General features: G+C 36.5%; 1 pseudogene; it reads right to left on the bottom strand.

Annotated features, from left to right (window-relative positions):
• Positions 1-13,963: 13,963 nt before the first annotated feature.
• LOC145038378 (lignin-forming anionic peroxidase pseudogene) lies at positions 13,964-15,111 on the bottom strand (annotated as a pseudogene).
• Positions 15,112-20,665: the final 5,554 nt, after the last annotated feature.

The following is a 20,665-nucleotide window of genomic DNA, read 5'->3' as shown; positions in this document are numbered from 1 at the left end:
GGCTGTTAGAAAAATTTAGTTATGTTCTTGGTGTTTTAACTTGTATTCCCCCCCTGAAAACTTGAGAAAACATGAAAATGTAGGGGTATGAACTCACCTTGAGTGATTTCAGTAGATAAGTGTTGAAGAAGAGAAGTGTTCAACCCAAGAACACTTGAAGAAATCACTTGATGATTTGAAGCTCTAACGCTAGTATGATGGAGTTTGTGTAAGATATTCATGATTTGAGTAGAATGAAGTGAAATAATCATAAGGAGGATGAATTATACTTACTAAGAGTGGAAGAACACTTGAAAATCAGCCTTGAATCTCGAAATTGGAGTGGGAAAAGTTTGAGAGAAAAGTGGTGTTTGATACTTAGTGAAATGAGGGCAAATGAGAGAAATGTAAATTGAGTGTGAGGGACATTGAAGTGACCTAGGTAAGGTGGGGAGGTGTGGTTAGTCAAAGAGTGGGTGTGGGGTGGTTGCTTGTGACATTGGATAAGGCAAAGTCAACACTCCACCTTTAATAATTCACCCATTTGATTTTTATTATTTAAATAATGATTTTCATCAAAATATGTTTAAATTATGAATATTTAGAGTTTATTATGTTAAAATATAATTTCTGGAGAAAATCCCGCTTTAAAATCACGAAAAACGGGCTTAAAATGTTAAAAATATCAAAAATGGGCTAAAAGTGACAAATTTCCAAATTCTGGCCGAGGTTCGGCCTTCTGATGCTGAACCGAGAGAGAGGGAGGCGGAAACCGAGAGGGGAGAAGGGAGAGGGTAGGAACCGAGAGGGGAGAAAGGAGAGAGAGGGAACCGAGAGAGGAGAAGAGAGACCGAGAGAAGAGAAGAGAGGGAGCAGAGACCGAGAGGAGGGAAGAGACAGAGAGGCGCGAGAAGACAGAGAGGAGAGAAAGAAGCAGAGACTGAGAAGCGAACAGAGAGTGAGAAGCAACAGAGGCAGAGGCTCGGTCTCAGCTACAGTGGCTCGGTCCTCCGGATTCAGCCAACAGAGGCTCGGTCCTCGCGTGTCTTAGCCAACAGAGGCTCGGTCCTCGCGTGTTAGCCAACAAAGGCTTGGTCTTCGGTGTCTTAGCCAACAGAGGCTCGGTCTTCGGTGTCTTAGCCAACAGAGGCTCGGTCTTCGGTCCTAGGGCCTTTTTTGGTTCTTAGTCTCGGCCTTAAGGAGCTTCGGCTCCTTAAGAAGGGTTTTGGTTCCTAAGGTCCCGTTTTCTCGTTTTCACCCCGTTTTAAGCCGTTTTTGACCCGGTTAAGGGTCGGAATGACCCGAATGATTCTAAAAAGTTACGGGAACTATTTGAGGGAGATTTGGGAGAGATTTCTCATACTTGGAGAGATTTGGGAGAGATTTGACATTCTTGGAGAGATTTCTCATACAAAGAGATATTTGAGAGAGATTTCACATACTTGGAGAGATTTGGGAGAGATTTGACATTCTTGGAGAGATTTCTCATACAGAGAGATATTTGAGAGAGATTTTGCATACTTGGAGAGATTTGGGAGAGATTTGACATTCTTGGAGAGATTTCTCATACAGAGAGATATTTGAGAGAGATTTCGCATACTTGGAGAGATTTGGGAGAGATTTGACATTCTTGGAGAGATTTCTCATACAGAGAGATATTTGAGAGAGATTTCGCATACTTGGAGAGATTTGGGAGAGATTTGACATTCTTGGAGAGATTTCTCATACAGAGAGATATTTGAGAGAGATTTCGCATACTTGGAGAGATTTGGGAGAGATTTGACATAGAGAGAGATAAAGTGAAAACGATTGAGAGAGGTTCCATGTGGGACAGTTGTGAGTGTCCGGCATCGCAATGCATGGTTCGTAAACCCTGTTAAGCCTTGTTTAAGGATCCTACACACTCCCGATGAGTAAGCATCATTGTTTTATCGGTTTGGCTTGCCACTTACCGCAACTTTTAGGTTAAAGAGATCTAGTTGCACGTACTTTTTGATTTATGTTTTCTTATTAGAATAGCGAGTTGTTTAGTAAATACTGAATGTAAGTCCTAGTACACAAGGGTTAGTTGAGCTGACCGGTTTGACTTGTTGACTTTATTTGACTTTGAATTGACCAGAATTTGACGGTTGTCACAATGTCGGTCAATCTAAAATTCACAGTTTAGGTCGACCTCTTCTTCTTAAAAATGTCTTACATGTTCCCCACATTACTAAAAATCTTCTTTCGGTTGATAAACTTGTCAATGATAATCATGTGTTTATTGAACTTTTTCCTAATGTTTTCTTTGTTAAGGACATAATCACGAAGAAAACCCTCCAAATCGGTAAAAGCAAGCAAGGACTATTTCCGGTGCCTATTTTCCGTACTCCTCGTTATGTTGGGTCTAGCACTAGAGTTTCATCTTCACAATAGCATCAACGTCTTGGTCATCCTCATTCAGAAGTCGTCAAGTCTATTTTGAAGTCCAATAATTTAGATTTTTCTTTTAGTGAGTCTTCAGTTTGTGATGCGTGTCAACGTGCAAAGAGTCACCAATTCTCTTATAACAATTCTGTTCATGTCACTTCCTCGCCACTTGAGCTTATTCATACCGATGTTTGGGGACCAGCTCAAGTGTTGAGTGGTGGTTTAAATACTATGTTAGTTTTTTGGATGATTATAGTCGTTACACTTGGATTTACCTTATTAAACGAAAATCAGATGTTGAACAGGTTTTTTATAACTTTCAAAACCCTATTGAGTGCCTTCTTAATACCAAAATTTGTACTGTCCAATCTGATTGGGGAGGTGAGTATCATAAACTTCATCAGTATTTTCAAAATAGTGGCATTTCTCATCGCGTTTCGTGTCCACATACATCACAACAAAATGGCATGGCAGAACGCAAGCACCGCTATATTGTTGAAATTGGTTTGGCACTCTTAGCTCACTCTTTACTCCCTCTTCGTTATTGGGATGAAGCCTTCTTGACTGCCTGCTATTTGATCAATCGCATACCCACTCGCACTATTAAAAATGATACACCTATAATACGTCTTCTTCATATTACTCCTGATTATACATTTTTACGAAATTTTGGATGTGCATGTTGGCCGAGTCTCCGGAAATACAATGCTCATAAACTTGATTTTCGATCCAAGTTATGTGTCTTCTTAGGTTATAGCTCAATGCATAAAGGGTACAAGTGTGTTGACAAACAAACTGGTCGTATTTACATTTCTTGAGATGTTGTGTTTGATGAGTCTCGTTTTCCGTTTGCCACACCCATCATCGAGTCAACACCTCCTTTCACAGCTCAAGGTGTTTTGTATCCCCAATTTGAACCTAGTCTTATGAATGACCACATGAACATATATGAATTATCTCTATTATTAGCTAACTCTCCTCATGCGGCTACAGTTCCAGTCTATAATACTCCCAGCTCAACCACAGGTACTGCTGCTGCCATCCCGATTCCGAGGATCTCGCCATTAGATGTGCCACCAACACCGGTTGTTCACCCAACTCCAACCATGGTCACAGCTCCATCTACTGCTTTGGTTACCCAAGCTATCAACGACACTCGTTATGTTCCGGCGTCTCCTCCTTCACCATCTCCTATTTCGGTGTCCCCTCCTGTCGCTCAGCCTTCTACACAACCGGGGATTGTTACTCGAGCAAAGACTGGTACCGTGTGCCTTAAACGTTTTACGGATGGCACCATTGTCAATAATCCAAATCAGCGAGCCTTTCTAACTGTACCAACTTCTCACAAATCAGCCTTACTCGATCCTCAGTGGAGACAGACCATGGAGGTCAAATTTGATGCACTTCAGAAAAACCACACGTGGACTTGGTGCTTAAGCCTCCTGGTGTTAACATAGTGGGATGTAAATGGATCTTCAAAACGAAACAGAAGCCCGATGGTTCTCTTGACAAACACAAGGCACGACTAGTTGGTCGGGGGTTTACACAACAATATGGTATTGACTACCATGATACTTTCAGTCTAATCGTGAAACCAGCCACTGTTCAATTGGTTCTCTCTCTAGCTATTTCGAAAAATTGGCACCTTCGTCAAATTGATGTTAATAATGCATTCCTCCATGGCCTCCTACATGAAGTTGTCTACATGAAACAACCCCCTGAGTTTGAAGACACTCATTCTCCTAATCACGTGTGCAAGTTGAAGAAATTGATTTATGGTTTAAAACAATCTCTGCGTGCATGGTTTTCGAGGCTTAGTAACAAATTGCACCAACTTGGATTTCACTCTTCAAAGGCTGATTCTTCTCTCTTTGTTTTTCATCGAGGGAATCACACTATTTATATGTTGGTGTACGTCGATGACATTATCATCACCGGTTCGTCTTAAGCGATTGTTGATTAGTTGGTTCAAAATCTATCTTCCACAGTTCCTATCAAGGATCTTGGTCGTCTCAACTATTTTTTAGGAATTGAAGTCACTCATAATTCAAGGGGAATAACTCTTGTACAAAACAAGTATGCATCTGATCTTCTCCATAGAGCTCACATGGAGAATTGTAAGAGTGTCTCAACTCCTATGTCTGTCACTGATAAGCTTGCGAAAGACTTTGGAAAGTTCCTAAATGAAGATGATGCCTTTAAGTACCACAGAATGGTTGGAGGATTACAATACCTCACTCTAACAAGACCCGACATATCATTTACGGTGAATAAAGTTTGCCAATACCTATCCAAACCCACCGATATGCACTAGGAAGCGGTTAAACGAATACTCAGATACATAAAAGGTTCAATGAATAGTGCGTACACATCAAGAAGTCCAATTCAAAATTGGTAAGTGTATTCATAGATGCAGATTGGGCAGGGTGCCCAGACTATCGTAGGTCCACGAGAGGATTTGTGGTTTTCTTAGGTCCAAATCTGATTCCGTGGAGCTCGCGCAAGCAACCTATAGTGTCTCGTTCTAGTACAGAAGCAGAGTATAAAGCCTTGGCGAATGGCATAACTGAAGTAATATGGATTCAATCATTACTTAAAGAACTTGGGGTATGTCAGCATAGACCACCGGTACTGTGGTGTGACATCCCCAAAATCACGGCCAGAAAAGACCGGTTTGTTTATGCTTTATAAAAATCAGAGTACTTCATTTCATAAAAATGTTGCGGAATTTGTTCCCAGAAAAACACGATAAATACGTTATTAAAACATTTTCGAAGAAACGTATTTTTATTCATCTTAAAACGTTTGGGATGTCATCGTTAATACAGAAACATAAGCATAAACAGAACTTACAATTATTTACACTAGTGATCTACATCTCTTTAAATCTCTCAGTGTAATGTCACGTCACTTCGTCACATGTGATATACATAAACTGAGTGGGTCAGGTTGGGAAACCTGGTGAGTACATAGGGTTTTCAACCCACAATAATATAATTCTTATGTTTAATCAAACAATCAACCCAATTACCCATCCCCATTATCTTCTTTACTCTTTAAGGATTTAACCTAAGAGTCATCTATCCTTCATTCGTTTATTCCGAAGTCCCTTACTTCCAGGGTTCTAGGACTGGCACTAAATCCATAGCTGCCGATATTCGTTCGTAAAGCACTAATTCCATAGCTGCTATATCTTACTCATCGGGTACTAAATTCATAGCTACCCGTGCTCAACAGGTACTAAGTCCATAGCTACCAATTCCTACAGGTACTAAATCCATAGCTACCAGCGTCTAACAAATAGGTACTAAGTCCATAGCTACCAACTCCTAACAGGTACTAAATCCATAGCTACCAACGTCTGACAGGTACTAAGTCCATAGCTACCAGTGTTTGTCCCATAGGCACTAAGTCTATAGCTGCCAATGTATACTCACATCATCTTCTATCTCTCATCATTCATCTACCCATCTCATACCCAACATATTCGTATATATAAAATACGTATACAGTTTAAGTTCTTTAAAACATGTATAAAACGTTCATCCATCATAGACAACAAGTATTCAGATAATATGCACACATAACACGTAGTTTATATAAAATACTTCATATCTATGTGTAAGATGAAAGGGACTATGCACTCACAACACGTAAATTATATAATAAATACTTCATATCTATGTGTAAGATGAAAGGGACCATGCACTCACAACACGTAAATTATATAATAAATACTTCATATCTATGTGTAAGATGAAAGGGACCATGCACTCACTTGATAGGTGGTGACTCAACACTCGGACAGCGCTTCGATACTCTCAACACAATTTCCTTCGATAAAACCTAGTATCAATACCACTAGGGTTTAGTCTAACGATAACCGCGACGAATTAATAGTCTGACTATTATTATTATTATATAAGCATTAAATAACACTCAATATAACTCATAATAATAGCTCAAATAATTATTTTAAGGTCCTAATAATGTTACTATAACTAATTAGAAGCTATATTAAAACTAGCGTAGGCATAGCACACTTACAGCGGGTTTTTCGCAAAACCGGACTTCGCTGGAGCAGCGTTTCCCGAGCCGAAAGGCTCTTTTCTCGGAGCCGTCGGGTGCTCCGGGGCTTCCGCCTCGTGCTAGGGAGTTACCCTAGGCTTTAGGGGGTTAGTGAGGCTTAGAGAGAGAGAGAGAGTTTAGAGAGAGAAAGAGAAGTTGGAAGGTGTGAGAATGAATGGAACTCGGCACCTCTATTTATAGGGGTGCTGACTGGTCTACTCGCCGAGTAGGGGGGACCTACTCGCCGAGTTGGTCCATGTGGTGGCCTTCTGGTGGTGCCACGTGTCCAATTCTGGTGGTGCCACGTCACCCCCTATCGCGTATCAGCTTTCAAACTTAGAAAAATCATAACTTTCGCATACGAGCTCCGTTTTTCACGTTCTTTATATCCACGCGTAGGTAAAATCAAGATCTACAACTTTAATTTAGACTCCGTTGGCTAATTCTCGACCGATCTCAAATTTAACAGTAGGAGGCGTTTAGACTGTTAAATGACCGCGAAGAATTCATAATTCCTTCATACGGACTCCGTTTTCGTCTGTCTTTTTACCGTTGAGTTCCTATTAATGAGAACTTCAACTCTCATTTAGGTCGCGTAAGCCAAAAATCCCTCGAACTAAAATTCGAGTTTCGGGCTGTGCACTGCTAAGCCGAATCTTAGAAAAATCATAACTTCTTCATATGAAGTCAGATTTGGGCGTTCTTTTTATCTATGTTCTTAGTTTAACATATTCTACGACTTTTGTTTAGATTTCTAAGGCTAAAAAGTCTTCTATCGTAAATTCACTATTTACGTCTCCCGGTGTCGTGCCGGTTGTGCCGTAAAACTTCGGCGGGCCATAACTTCTTCGTTATAACTCGGATTTCGGCGTTCTTTATATGTACAGAAACCTTGTGACATATTCTACAACTTGGTTAAGATTATTTATTCTAAATAATCTTTTGTCGAAAAGTCATTTTCGACCCCTATTGCCTCTAAATTGACTAGCCCGGATCTACGGGGGTTACATGTGGTGTGATAACTTGGGAGCTACTTATCTTACAGCGAATCCTGTTTTTCATGAAAGAACCAAACACATTGAAGTTGACTTCCATTTTGTTCGAGAAAAGGTAGCTGGAGGAGCATTGGATGTTCGGTTTATATCTTCTAATGATCAGATTGCGGATGGTTTTACTAAACCGATTACACATGCTATGCTCGAGCAAATGAAGTACAATCTTAACCTTGTATCGGTCAAGATTGAAGGGGAATGTAAACAGAATAGAGTTAGATAAGATTTGTTGTAAACAAATTATGTTTAGTTGTGGTTATCGTATTTTATGTTGTATTCAAGATCCTATGTTTAAGGATCTATAAGCTGTAACTCGGTGTATATATATATATATATATATATATATATATATATATATATATATATATATATATATATATATATATATATATATATATATACACACTAGCCGTTTGCCCGCGCAAAGCGGCGGACGACAAATAGTTTGTTTCGACAATTAATTTCTTTTCGATGGAAAATGATTATTTTCAATTCAATCATTAGTTTGTTTTAGGAAACATGTCAAATTAAAAATAAAGAAAATTCATGAAATGACCAAATTATAGGGTGTTGAGTATTTATTTGGATGAAAAAAGATATGGTCAAAACCTTGGAAGAGAAGATTTATAGGAGTTTGTTTAAATTTTAATATTATTTTATTAGTGATTAGTTGTACAATTAGCTTAATGATTTGGACGTTTTAAAAAATATTATTATTTTATTCAATCTATTTTTAGAAATAGTAGGATTTGTTTTATAAGATAGTATATATATATATATATATATATATATATATATATATATATATATATATATATATATAAAACTCATACGTGAGTTTTCAAGCCAAATATCACTTTCTTCTCGAATATTCGTGATACATATAATGATTTTATTTTTAGTTTATGATTTCTATTTGAGTTTCACTATTAGATTTATTTTATTAGTGTTTTGAACAAATTAGGTTCACATTCGATGGCTAACTATTTTATTAAGAATTTATGTAATTTGTTTTGTTGCTTATTGCAATTTGGTAATCTTGATGTTGTTATAAATATGTTTTTGGAAAAATAAATTAGTCACTTTTATTTATTAGTTATAGAATTAGACTTGTCAACATTTTTGTTACTAAACTAGTTCGTTGTTAACTTGATACAGTTATTTTATGGAGCTATTACGTAGTTAAATTTCTATGGTTTTTTCTATGAAATTTATTCCGTTACATTTTTTTGCAAAAAAGTAGACTGTGGATAATTTCCTATGAAATATTTGCAACAAAAGAGGACCATAGTAAAACTACTATGAAATATTTGCTACGATATTACACGTAGTGGATTTACTATTGAAATTAGCTACAAAAATTAGTTCGTAGTGAATTTGCTACGAATTTACTACAAATTAGGCCATAATTAATTTTATACGGACTTGCTACAACAAAATTTTGTAGTTAATTTGCTACGGGGTAACTACGGATGTAGTTCATAGCTATTTTGCTACGAAATCAGTCTATTGCGAATTTTGTTGCAAATGCGCTACGGGGATTCTGTAATGACCCTTTACTAGCGAAGAATTTTGCTACAGAATAGTTTTATAGTAAATTCCGTCTCTAATCATGTTTAGGTACGAAAAATCATGTTTAGTCAAGTTTCAAGACTTGACTTTACTCACACTTTCATCCTCGTTGTAAAGGCGGCCACAATTACCGCTAATGGATGAAATTTACATCAACTTGACGTGAATAATATCTTTCTTCATGTCACATTTAGTGATATTGTTTACATGAAGTAGTCGCTTCTTGGATTCATGGTTCCAAGATCACATTTACAAACTTAGCAAGGTCATTTATGACTTAAAAGAAGTCCTTAGGGCGTGGTTCCATTGCCTCAGTACTTTTTTTTGGTATCCAATGGTTTATCCTACAATCGGGTTGATCCTTCACTGTTTGTCTTTTGACGTGATGCATATATCAGTTACACATTGGTTTATGTGGATGACTTGATTTTTATTGGCTCTGATGAATCTATCGTTCACTCATTCATTACTAAACTCCATGTTGAGTTTAAAATTAAAGATCTTGGTCGCTGAATTATTTTCTTGGGCTCGAGACGACTCATTAACCCTCTGGTTTGTTTCTTTGTCAGGCCAAGTACGCTCATGACATCATTGCTCGTATGGGTCTCCTTGAGGCAAGGCCTGACCCACTCCCTTTCTCCTAATGTTTCGTTTGCTCATGATGGAAAAACTTATGCAAATTCTTCACATTATCGCTCACTAGTGGGTGCCCTTCAGTACTTGACCATTACACGCCCATATATTGCGTATTCAGTGAACAAAGTCAGCCAATTTTTATCAGATCCTACCGTTGAACACTTTTAAGCCGTGAAGCGCCTCATTCGTTATGTCAAGGGTACTATCTCTTTTGGTCTCGTATTATATCGGCCTCCAAAGACCACCATTTACAGGGTATTCTGATGTTAATTGGGCTAGATGTCTTGACACGCGTTGCTCCACGTACGGGTACTTGATATTCCTGGGAGTAATCTTGTATCTTGGAGTGACAATAAGGAAACAATTATTTCTCGCTCTAGTTGTGAATCCAAATACGAGATATGGCTAACTGTTGTTGAGATTATCTAGATAAAACATCTCTTACATGATCTTTATGCCTTACCATCCGGTCGAACGACTCTCCTTTGTGACAATCAAAGTGCTTTGTTTCTTACATTGAATCCGGTTTCCCATAATGACCAACATTATTAATATATTCGTGACCTTGTCGGGTCTGGTAAACTTCTCACTATGTTCCTTCCAACCAAGCTTCAAGTTGCAGACATCTTCACTAAGAGTCTACCGCGCCAACATTTTGAGTAGTTTCGTCACATGTTGCGCCTTTGTCCGCCACTATTTTGCTTGAAGGGGATATTAGACTAGTATAATATTTATTGTACAGTATTGAATTCTTTATTTATCCAGGGGATGTATGTGTAACTTTTCCTCCTATATATTGTATATAACCCCTCTGTGTAATTCAATGAGATTTCATTGATCTCAAAAACGAAGTAGCAGAGAGTAATAATATCGAGACTTGAGAGAAGTCCACGTGGTTAAGCAGTCTTTGTTTGATTAGCAGTGGGCTGATTTTGTCCATTTGCTGGTAGATGTAGAATTATAGATGCAAGGAAGCACGGTAAGAAAATAGATTTGACTTTTTCAAAAGTCAATAAATTAGCAAAATTACAAAAAATAACCTAACCCGTTAACGTTGTAAATTTTACGATAACTTATAAAATGAAGATTCGTTTGGAATTTAATCTTTCTTTTTAACATGCATTAAAGTTGGTTTATTATAATAAATTAGACACGTTTTATTATTAAGCTACATGTTAATTATAATAATTTATAGGAGTTGTAAAGAAGATAGATATATTAATAATGCCAATGTGTGGCTTTTTTTGACATTTTAATTTCTTTCCAATACAATTTTATATTCATGCATTTGCATGGTTTCAACTAAATATACAATAATATAAATATTATTAATGAAAAATCGAACATCCACCTATTATCGACACAAGTTTGAGGGTCAATTATAGGATACTTCCAAATTTAAGTTATTAATATCTTGTAATTTTAAATAGTATTGAAGTAGTACTTGCAACCTTTAAAACCTGCTTTTAAAGGAAAAAATGTCAACATTCATCGATATTTGTCTATAGTAGCTAGTTTACCACACTTGATGAATAAACTTCAACATGATAGTTTCACTATAAGAGTAGTACTCATACTTTGGAAACTAGCCTGCCTCAAAGGTGTATTCACCAATGAGATAACGTCATAAATCAAGGTAACATTGATCATGTTTCGTTCTATTGATGATATATCTAGTTCCATATCTTAGAGATATATATAACCTACAAACTAAAATAGTAATTTGTTGTATCTATCTGTACCTTATTTTATACATTGTGTAGTATAATCACTTGATGAGATATCCTACTAAATATGTGGTGAATATATTAAATCTTCTATATCCTACGGAATGTGTGGTGAATATATCAAATTTGATATTGTATCCCTAAAAGTTCGATCATCTTCCTTCTAAATAAAAATTAATAAATAAAACATTTATTTATCAAATATATCAAATGGTTTATATATTAAAGTAAATTAATTAATGATTAGTATAAATAACTAAATGTATTTAGACTATTTAGTTAATGGTTTGAAATGTTTTCTTAAAAACACACTTATTAGAGTTTGTACGCAAAAAGGTCAACTAAGTTGTTGGTATTTGTCATTTAAGAAATCCTAATTTGACACTCTAACCTTATTAGAGCATATGGTATGGACAACTTGAAATGATGTTATAACAAGAAGCAACAAGAAGAGGGGTGATGTTCATTGTGATATAACATGTTAAGAGGAGAGAGATACAGAGAGAGAGAGAGAATTTGGGCAACTATAAAAAATCACGTTGCTTCTAGTCATGGCCACAACAAGAAGCAACACAACTAGATACAACAAGAAAGGGGGTGGTGTTGATGCTTCTTAACGGTGTTGAGGATGCTCAACCTCAGCAACAATGAGATGCAACATGACTCATACCATATGCTCTTAGTGAAATCAAAGCCTCTAACATCTTCTTTTTATTTTGTTTGTCGATCAAGGACAAGGGAAGAAGCAAGGTGACTTGCTTTTTTGATTGGGGTCTTGCAACTTTTCATGTTGCTTGTGTGGATATTGTTAATGAGGTAATAAGTTTAGATCATAGTCACATGTGTCGTTGGACATGTTATGGTCGACGTTCTGGATCATGTGATCCGGTTCGTTGAACTTTTCGATCTAAACATCATTGCAATGCCAATTGGATCATGATACTAAACAACTTCAATTTTGTATCAATTGTATTATGAGTTATGAATCGGGAGATGGGAATGGCGAATTGGAATGTTGATGCCGACGATTTAGAATGTCGGTGTTGGTTTGGAACATTCGATGTCCATTGCATGGAACACATATGTGAATTGGTATGATGTTGATTTCTACATCTGATGTTAAACGATTTCAATTTTGATACTATTGATGCAATCAGTATTGGTTCTATACTTAGCTTAAATATAAGTAAGTTATTATGTGATTGTAAATGAGAATAAGATTTGGGAACAATATTTAGATTTTGGAACGTCCCTCTTACTAAATTTGTTGATATAATATGTGAAATATATTTGATAGATTCAGTTCACTAAATCATTTGATTTTACATAAACGCCGATTGATTTAATACAATTAATTTCTCTTGGTAAAGTATGCGTATATATGCATGACGATTTTCGTGTTTAGTACACATTATTCATGAAAAAACAATAACAATTACTGAGAAAATACCACATTTATCATAGGAAAAAAAAAAGATTTTTGGTAAAAATGTGTCTGAGTGTAAGGAGCACATTGTAGTAGATGAAAATGAAAAGAGCATCCAAGAGAACACATTTTTAGTGGAGACTCGAGAAGTTCAAATCCATGAAATGAGAGACGACATGCCATTGCAAGAAATGAACATTATTTCTACTACACTTGGCAAGAATGTTGGTGGGGTTCAAAGGTGTGAGTATGTAAACATTGCTTAGGATGAAATGGGTAGCTTTGGGTCAGTTTCGACCTAGAAAAGAACCCAAACCCATCATATCAGTTTCCAAATATATTTAAAACCCAATCCAACACCCAAACTTATGAGTTCAGCTTTCTAGTTTTTTAGTTTCTGGTTAAAACCCAAATCCAATCATAAACTAAGTTATAAGTCTTGCAAGTCATTATATAGAGGGTGAAGTGGGTTGATGGTGTATACAATGATTGATGTGGGACTCCTCAAACAGTATATAAACACTACATGAAAGTAAAAAGTTGTATGTTGGTGAAAATTGTATGTACCGCATAAAAGTTGGAGTTGGTGAAAGTTGTATGTAATATGCGATAACGGACGACTCTAGTGGTTGTCATAAAAAATGAAAATGGGAAAAAAGGGCATCATTAAGATTAAAAGACAAGACCTCTAGTAGCAATTAATATCCAACGATTTACCAACACTATCAAGTTGATACTTGTAATATATATATATATATATATATATATATATATATATATATATATATATATATATATATATATATATATATATATATATATATATATATATATATATATATATATAATGTGTTATATATAAACATCGGTATGGTGTGGTTTTTCTCAGTTTCTTAAATTTGCATAACCGAAACTAAACAAAAATTATTGATACAAATCTCAACCATTGGTTTATCCTTCGGTTTCGATTTTTTCGGTTTTCAGGTTTAATTTTACTCACCTCTTTAAGATCCTGTTTAACTAACGGATAGCAAGAAGTATCCTATAACTATATATTGCATTAAAAGTGGTGATAAATAAATAAATCTTACCCGTAGAGAATACTCATAAACTTTTATATTTCCTTACACTTAAAAGAACAGAATAAATGAATGAAGATATGACTCATACAAGTACAATTTTCAGAGGCAAATACAAGAACCGGGGACTAAATGAACCAGGTAGCTTAGGGAAGAGCACCACATATCCTCCTTATCACTCCTTCTTGACCCGTTAACGGCCTGATCTCACTCATCTTCACCATCGCTTCTGCAAACTCCGACTTGAACTTGGAAGGATTGTTGCTGTATTCAGTAACTATGCTGTCTGTGGACCCACCACTGTAAAGCACCTGATCTGATTCAAGAAGACCCTTCTTTTGTATCAGATTCTTGAAGTAATTGTAATCAAACGAATTCGGTGTCACCAAATCTAATGGTGCCAGATTGCCGTTTCCATCATTTACAGGGCAACCACGTCTACGTGTGCTAGCAAATACGGCATCAATATCTGATCCATTGCTGTATATTCTGTCACGAAACAAGAAGCATTGAGCTTGTCCAATTGTATGAGCTCCTGATAAAGCAACCATGTCCCTGGCGTTAAGTCCGTTATCTTTGAAGGTGGAAATAAGTGAATCGAGCGGAGCTTTAAAGCTAGGAAGACTGGTCTCCGCTAGAACAAGGCTAGCGGTGGTGGAATCTCTTCTTCCGAGCTTAACCGACCATGACGGACCACCAACCATTTCTGATGCATCACGGGCGGCCACCGTGAGTATGTCTGCACAAGATACAACTCCGGGACATAGTTTCTCCACCTCAGATTTTGCAGCATCTATCACTTCGTAGCCTCTTACAGAACCCTTATTAGGCAACGCATTCCTTTCTCCTACTATCGAAGGCCCGTCCTCCAACAAGATCGATGCATCACAACCTTGAACGAAGCAGTCGTGGAAATGGAGACGAAGGAGGGAAGCCGCCATGCGACGTTCACGAGATATGGCTGTTCTGATGGTGGTTCTGATTGTACGGAGTGCAGTGGGACATGTAGCGTCGTAGAAGGTAGAAGATAACTGTGCGTTGCAGGGTGTGTGGTTAGTAACTGAGAGAAAGAGCAAGAAGAAGATGGCTGTAGAAGTAAGTCTAGAACCCATTTGAGAGATGGTTTTATAAGATTATATATGTAAATCTGATGAATGTGGGGTGAGAATGTGAGATGAATCGAAAAGAAAGGACGTAGCAGATATTTATAGCGTCGAGACTTGAGAATAGACCGCGTGGTTAAGCAGTCTGTGTTTGATCAACAGTGGGCTGATTTTGTCCATTTGCTGAAAATTTGATTTGACTTTTTCAAATGTGAATAAAACAACTAAATGAAAAATTAAGTTAACCTACTTATTAACGTTGATGATACCTAAAAAGTTGATGTTGGATGCATTTAGTATTTAAATATCCAAAGAAGTTGGTATAATTTAAGATAATAAGATTAGGCGCGTTTTATGATTAAGCTACATGTTCATTATAATAATTTGTATGTAGGAGTTGTAAACAATGTGTGGCTTTTTTTTGACATTTTCTTTCCAATACAATTTTATATTCATATGTTTGCATGTTTTCATCTTGTAGTCTCCACCCCAAGACAGCATGCGACAACACAAAACTTTCTTAAATAATGCATTTTAATATTTTTACATAATAAAATTATTTAAGCATCAACTAAATATAAAAACATGAAACTTTTATAAATCGAAGTTATTTAGAACGAAGTCCACCTACGTCTACATGCGTTTGAGGGTTAATTATAGAAGACTTAAGTTATTCAAAGAACTTCATCCCTTAATTACTTTGTGATTTCAAAAAGTGTTGAAATTGTGCATCCGATCTTGAAAAACTAAACTATAAATTGTGCCTTTTAAGGGAAAAAATCATCCGGCATATATATATATATATATATATATATATATATATATATATATATATATATATATATATATATATATATATATATATATATATATATATATATATATATATATATATATATATATATATATATATATATATATAGTGTACCAAACTTGATGGACAAACTTTTTGATGTCAAATCTTAATATAAGCATAAGAGCCGATGTATAAGATAAGATAATGATAGCTTACGTATTTATCATCTCCTATTGTTTAGCTTGGTTTGTTATCTCTCGTTGTATTTATTCTCCTTTGTATTTGGTTTCTAAGTTAAGAGAAAAATCAATAAACAATAATTTCGTATTTGATACCATTGAATTTTAGATGGTATCAGGTTTCGAGATCCTAAATACAAGAACTCTTTTTGTTTTAATCCTGGAGGATGGCAAGAGATGATCCCAAGAAAAAAGATAACACATGAGAAAGTTCTCAGACTACAATCGACCACAGTTCTCACTATTACATTCACCCATATTACATTCACCCCTCAGATTCACCAATACAACTTCATGTGAATGATGTCCTTACCAACACATATTACATTGACCTGCCCCAAGAGATGGAGAACTTCCTCTTGTAAAAAATAAAATCGAGTTCGTTGACGAAACTATCAAGAAACCAGAAAAGGGAACCACACATTACATGGATTCGATGCGATGTGATGCAATGATAAACGACTGGCTTATGACTGCAATGGAGAAGAACATCCATAACAGTGTGACGTTTATTGATGATTACAACAGATCTGGCTATATCTACTTAATCAAACATAAGTAAGAAACCTTTGAAAGATTCAAAGAGTTTAAACAAGAAGTGGAGAATCAGCTGGGCAGAAAGATAAAGATGCTTCGATCCGATCGGGGTGGTGAGTATCTTAGCATCGAGTTCCAAGACTATCTTAAGGAATGTGGGATTGTTTCATAATTTACGCCACCTAGGAAACCACAGCTTAATGGTGTGGCTGAGAGGCGCAAACGAACCTTGTTGGACATGGTTAGTTCCATGATGAGTCGAGCTTCGTTACCTATCTTATTCTGGGGGTATGCCTTAGAGATTGCTGCTCATATCCTTAATTTAGTCCCAAGTAAAAAGGTTGCCAAAACAACTCATGAGATGTGGACATGGAAGGTTCCCTCGTTATCACACATCAAGGTTTGGGGTTGCGAGGCTTTCATGAGATACGAGACTCATGACAAGCTCGAACCTTGGAGTGAGCAGCGTATTTTCATTGGCTACCATTAGAAATCCTATGGATATCTCTTCTGCCGACTGAGTGACAATGTTGTCTTTGTTTCGAGGAGAGGAGTCTTTCACAAGAGAGAAATCATAGGCCAAGGAGACAGTGGGAGGCAAATTGACCTTGAAGAGCTTCAAGAGTCAAGCGGTGAAGGAACCTTAAACACTATCCATTAACCTAAGGAGGAAACTCCTATTGAACCGGTTGATGAACCCGTACCTTTGAGGCGCTCCAATAGAGTTAGTGTTCCACCTGTGTTGTATGACTTCCATATAACATTTGAGGGTGATACATTTATCAGTGATAGCACACTCGTAAATTTAGATGAACCTAACAATTACAAGGAAGCTATAGCAGGCCCCAAGTTTGCAAAATGGAAAGAGGCCATGGACAGCGAGATTTGGTCCATGTATGACAATCAAGTTTGGAACTTGGTTGACAATGTACCTGGTCATAAGACAGTTGGGTGCAAATGAGTCTTCAAGAAAAAGACCGACATGGATGGGAAAGTACGCACATCAAGGTTTTGAAAACCGGACCGGAGACCGAACCGGTCATCTTACTGGTTCGATGGTTCAAGCGGTCCAATCGGTCGGACCGGTCTAAAAAACCGGAAAAACCGGATGATGTCATAATTATATTTAATTATATAAAAAATACAAAAAATGAAATAAATAAATATTTTTTAAAATTTTCGGTTTTGACCGGTTTTACCGGTTCAACCGGTTTTTACTGGTTTTCACCGATTCAAACAAATACCGGTTTTTTGACCTTTATGAACCGGATCCGGGACTGGTTCCCGGTTGAACCAGTTGAACCGGCCGGTCTGGTCCGGTTTTCAAAACATGGACGCACATATAAGGTGCGACTGGGTGCGAAGGGATTTACTCAAACTCATGGAGTTAACTATGACGAGACCTTCTCACCAATAGCGAAGATTAAATCTATTAGGGTTATGTTAGCCATAGCTGCATTTCATGACTATGAAATATGGCAAATGGATGTCAAAACCGCTTTTCTTAGTGAGAAGTTGGCTGAAGATGTTTACATAAGTCAACCAAGGGGTTTTGTCAATGCAAAGTACCCTAATAAAGTGTGTAAGCTTGAGAAATCCATTTATAGATTGAAACAAGCATCACACAGATGGAATCTTCGTTTCAATGAAAAAGTCAAAGAATTTGGTTTTTTGAGAAGCAAGGATGAGTCTTGTTTATATGTCAAGACTAGTAGGAGTATAGTTAGCTTTCTGGTGTTATATGTGGATGGCATACTACTCATAGGAAATGACATTCCAACCTTGCAAGAGGTTAAGTCATGGCTTGGGAAGTGTTTTGCTATGAAGGACCTTAGAGAAGTTGCTTACATCCTAGGTATAAGGATATTGAGAAACAAGAGTAAAAGACAAATTGGACTTAGTCAAAGTACCTACTTGGACAAGGTGTTGAAGTGTTTCAGCATGGAAAATTCCAAAAAAGGTGACTTACCCATCCAAGGCAATACCAAATTGAGTAAAACTCAGAGTCCGAGTACAGAGGCTGAGATAGTTGAGATGATTCGAGTACCATATGCTTCTGCAGTTGGCTTGATCATGTATGTTATGACTTATACTCGCCTTGATTTGGCCTTTGCCTTGAGCATGGTCAGTAGATATCAAGGGAATCATGGTAAGGCTCATTGGACTACGGTAAAGAATATTCTTAAGTAGTTATGCATGACTAAGGACTGGGTTCTTACTCTTGGGGGAGTGATGACTTAAGAGTCACAGGGTATAGTGATGCCAGCTTTTAGACCGACATAGATAATTTTCGCTCTAAATCGGGCTGGCTTTACCCTGAATGGAGGAGCGATAACTTGGAAAAGTTCCAAACATGAGATTGTAGCTGATTCAACGTACAAAGCAGAGTACATAGCAGCACGTGAAGCGTTGAAGGAGGTGATGTGGCTGAAGAACTTCATCGGAGACCTTGGAGTTGTATCATCTATAAAAGGAGCTTATGGAGATTTTCTGTGACAATGAGGGTGGGTTACCTTAACCAAGGAACCAAGGGATCATGGCAGATCCAAGCACAGCGACATGAAATATCACTTCATAAGACATTGGGTGGAAGGACTCCTCTTGGTTAAAAGGGTATCACCAGATGAGAACCCAAAAGATCCCTCATGAAGGGACTGAGTAGGGTTAAGCATTTTTAGCATGCGAGGCACATTGGGTTGAAGGATGATATCCATTTTAATGATTAGATAGCTATTCTGAAACTTGTAATAGATAAAATGTAATTAACATTTGATGATTAAATAAAATGTGTTTTTTTTAATTTATGAGTAAAGTTATTGTCTTGTGTCAATTGTTTACTATTATTTCATTTTTCATGTTTTGACTTCCAGAATAATTATATTATTCAAACTATCCATAGTCAATCATACTTTGGAAGTAGGTATTGAGCAAAGATTGTCATGAATTTGGCTTGTAGATTGTCTGAAGTATTAGACATAGCAAAAGTTTGCTACAACATTCATGAGTGCTCATAAGGTCTGAGTACTGGATTAAACCCACACACACTTGAATCACTTCATGGAATTTATCACGAGTGGTCGTGAGATGATAATATCATATAAGTCTTCAAACCAAGATATATGAGTTGTTGACTATGAGTTGGTTGTACATTGATAGTGCAAAAATGCATTAATAACTTGATGCTATAAAACGCATTGTTGTGTATAATTTGATGAATAGTTAGTACAAGTATATAATGTCAAAGTTTATTTGTTCCTTTTAATTCTTGGAGGATTAAAATCGATATCTTGGGCCACTCAATGATTTTGTTTTGACTTATGTGTCGGGCCCGTTCGAGACTAATTTGATGTGTTCAATTATGTTCTCTATCAACCAAATAAAAAATCGAGAAACAAACTATTGAACAATAAGTATGACATTGTTCCGTGTATTTGTTCGGCTGATATCTTGAAGACAGAGGATTATATGATCCCTTATCTATAGGACGCGTCACTAACTGATTAGAGTTTGACATCGACTTTTAAGAGCTACGATTGCTACTTGATTTGAGTCGTACTTGCAGTTATAGTTATTAGATTTATCCAAATGGGAAACTATTAGATTAGGTGTCTAAGCCCATAACTATAACTGGTATGTATTTTACCCGAGAGTAGCATGGTCCTTTTGGGTTGCCTTCATCAATGCAAATTGATAGGATGGACTTTTGAGAATAAAGCTATTTGTGATTTGTTAATATATTACAAGTATAATATATTAATATGAAATCATATTATTCAATTAGTATTGATCAAAAATATTAATTTGGAATTAATTTAGTGATCAAAAGAGACTAATTAAATATACGAGGATTGTTTTTGTAAATCAATGATTCTTATAGTGTGGGCTAATGATCCATGGTTATTTGGGTGGGATAAACCAACATGGAAAATCCATGGAGGTTAACCCATGGAGCGTAAGTAAGATGAAGAGTCATGGTGCATTAGGGTTTGCATGGATGTAACCGTAGCACTTTCCACACTATAAACTAGAGCCAAAATCAGTT

The sequence above is a fragment of the Lactuca saligna genome, chromosome 4 (assembly GCF_052625555.1).
Source record: "Lactuca saligna cultivar CGN05327 chromosome 4, ASM5262555v1, whole genome shotgun sequence".
NCBI lineage: Eukaryota > Viridiplantae > Streptophyta > Magnoliopsida > Asterales > Asteraceae > Lactuca > Lactuca saligna.
This window is presented reverse-complemented; position numbering and strand designations above follow the sequence as displayed.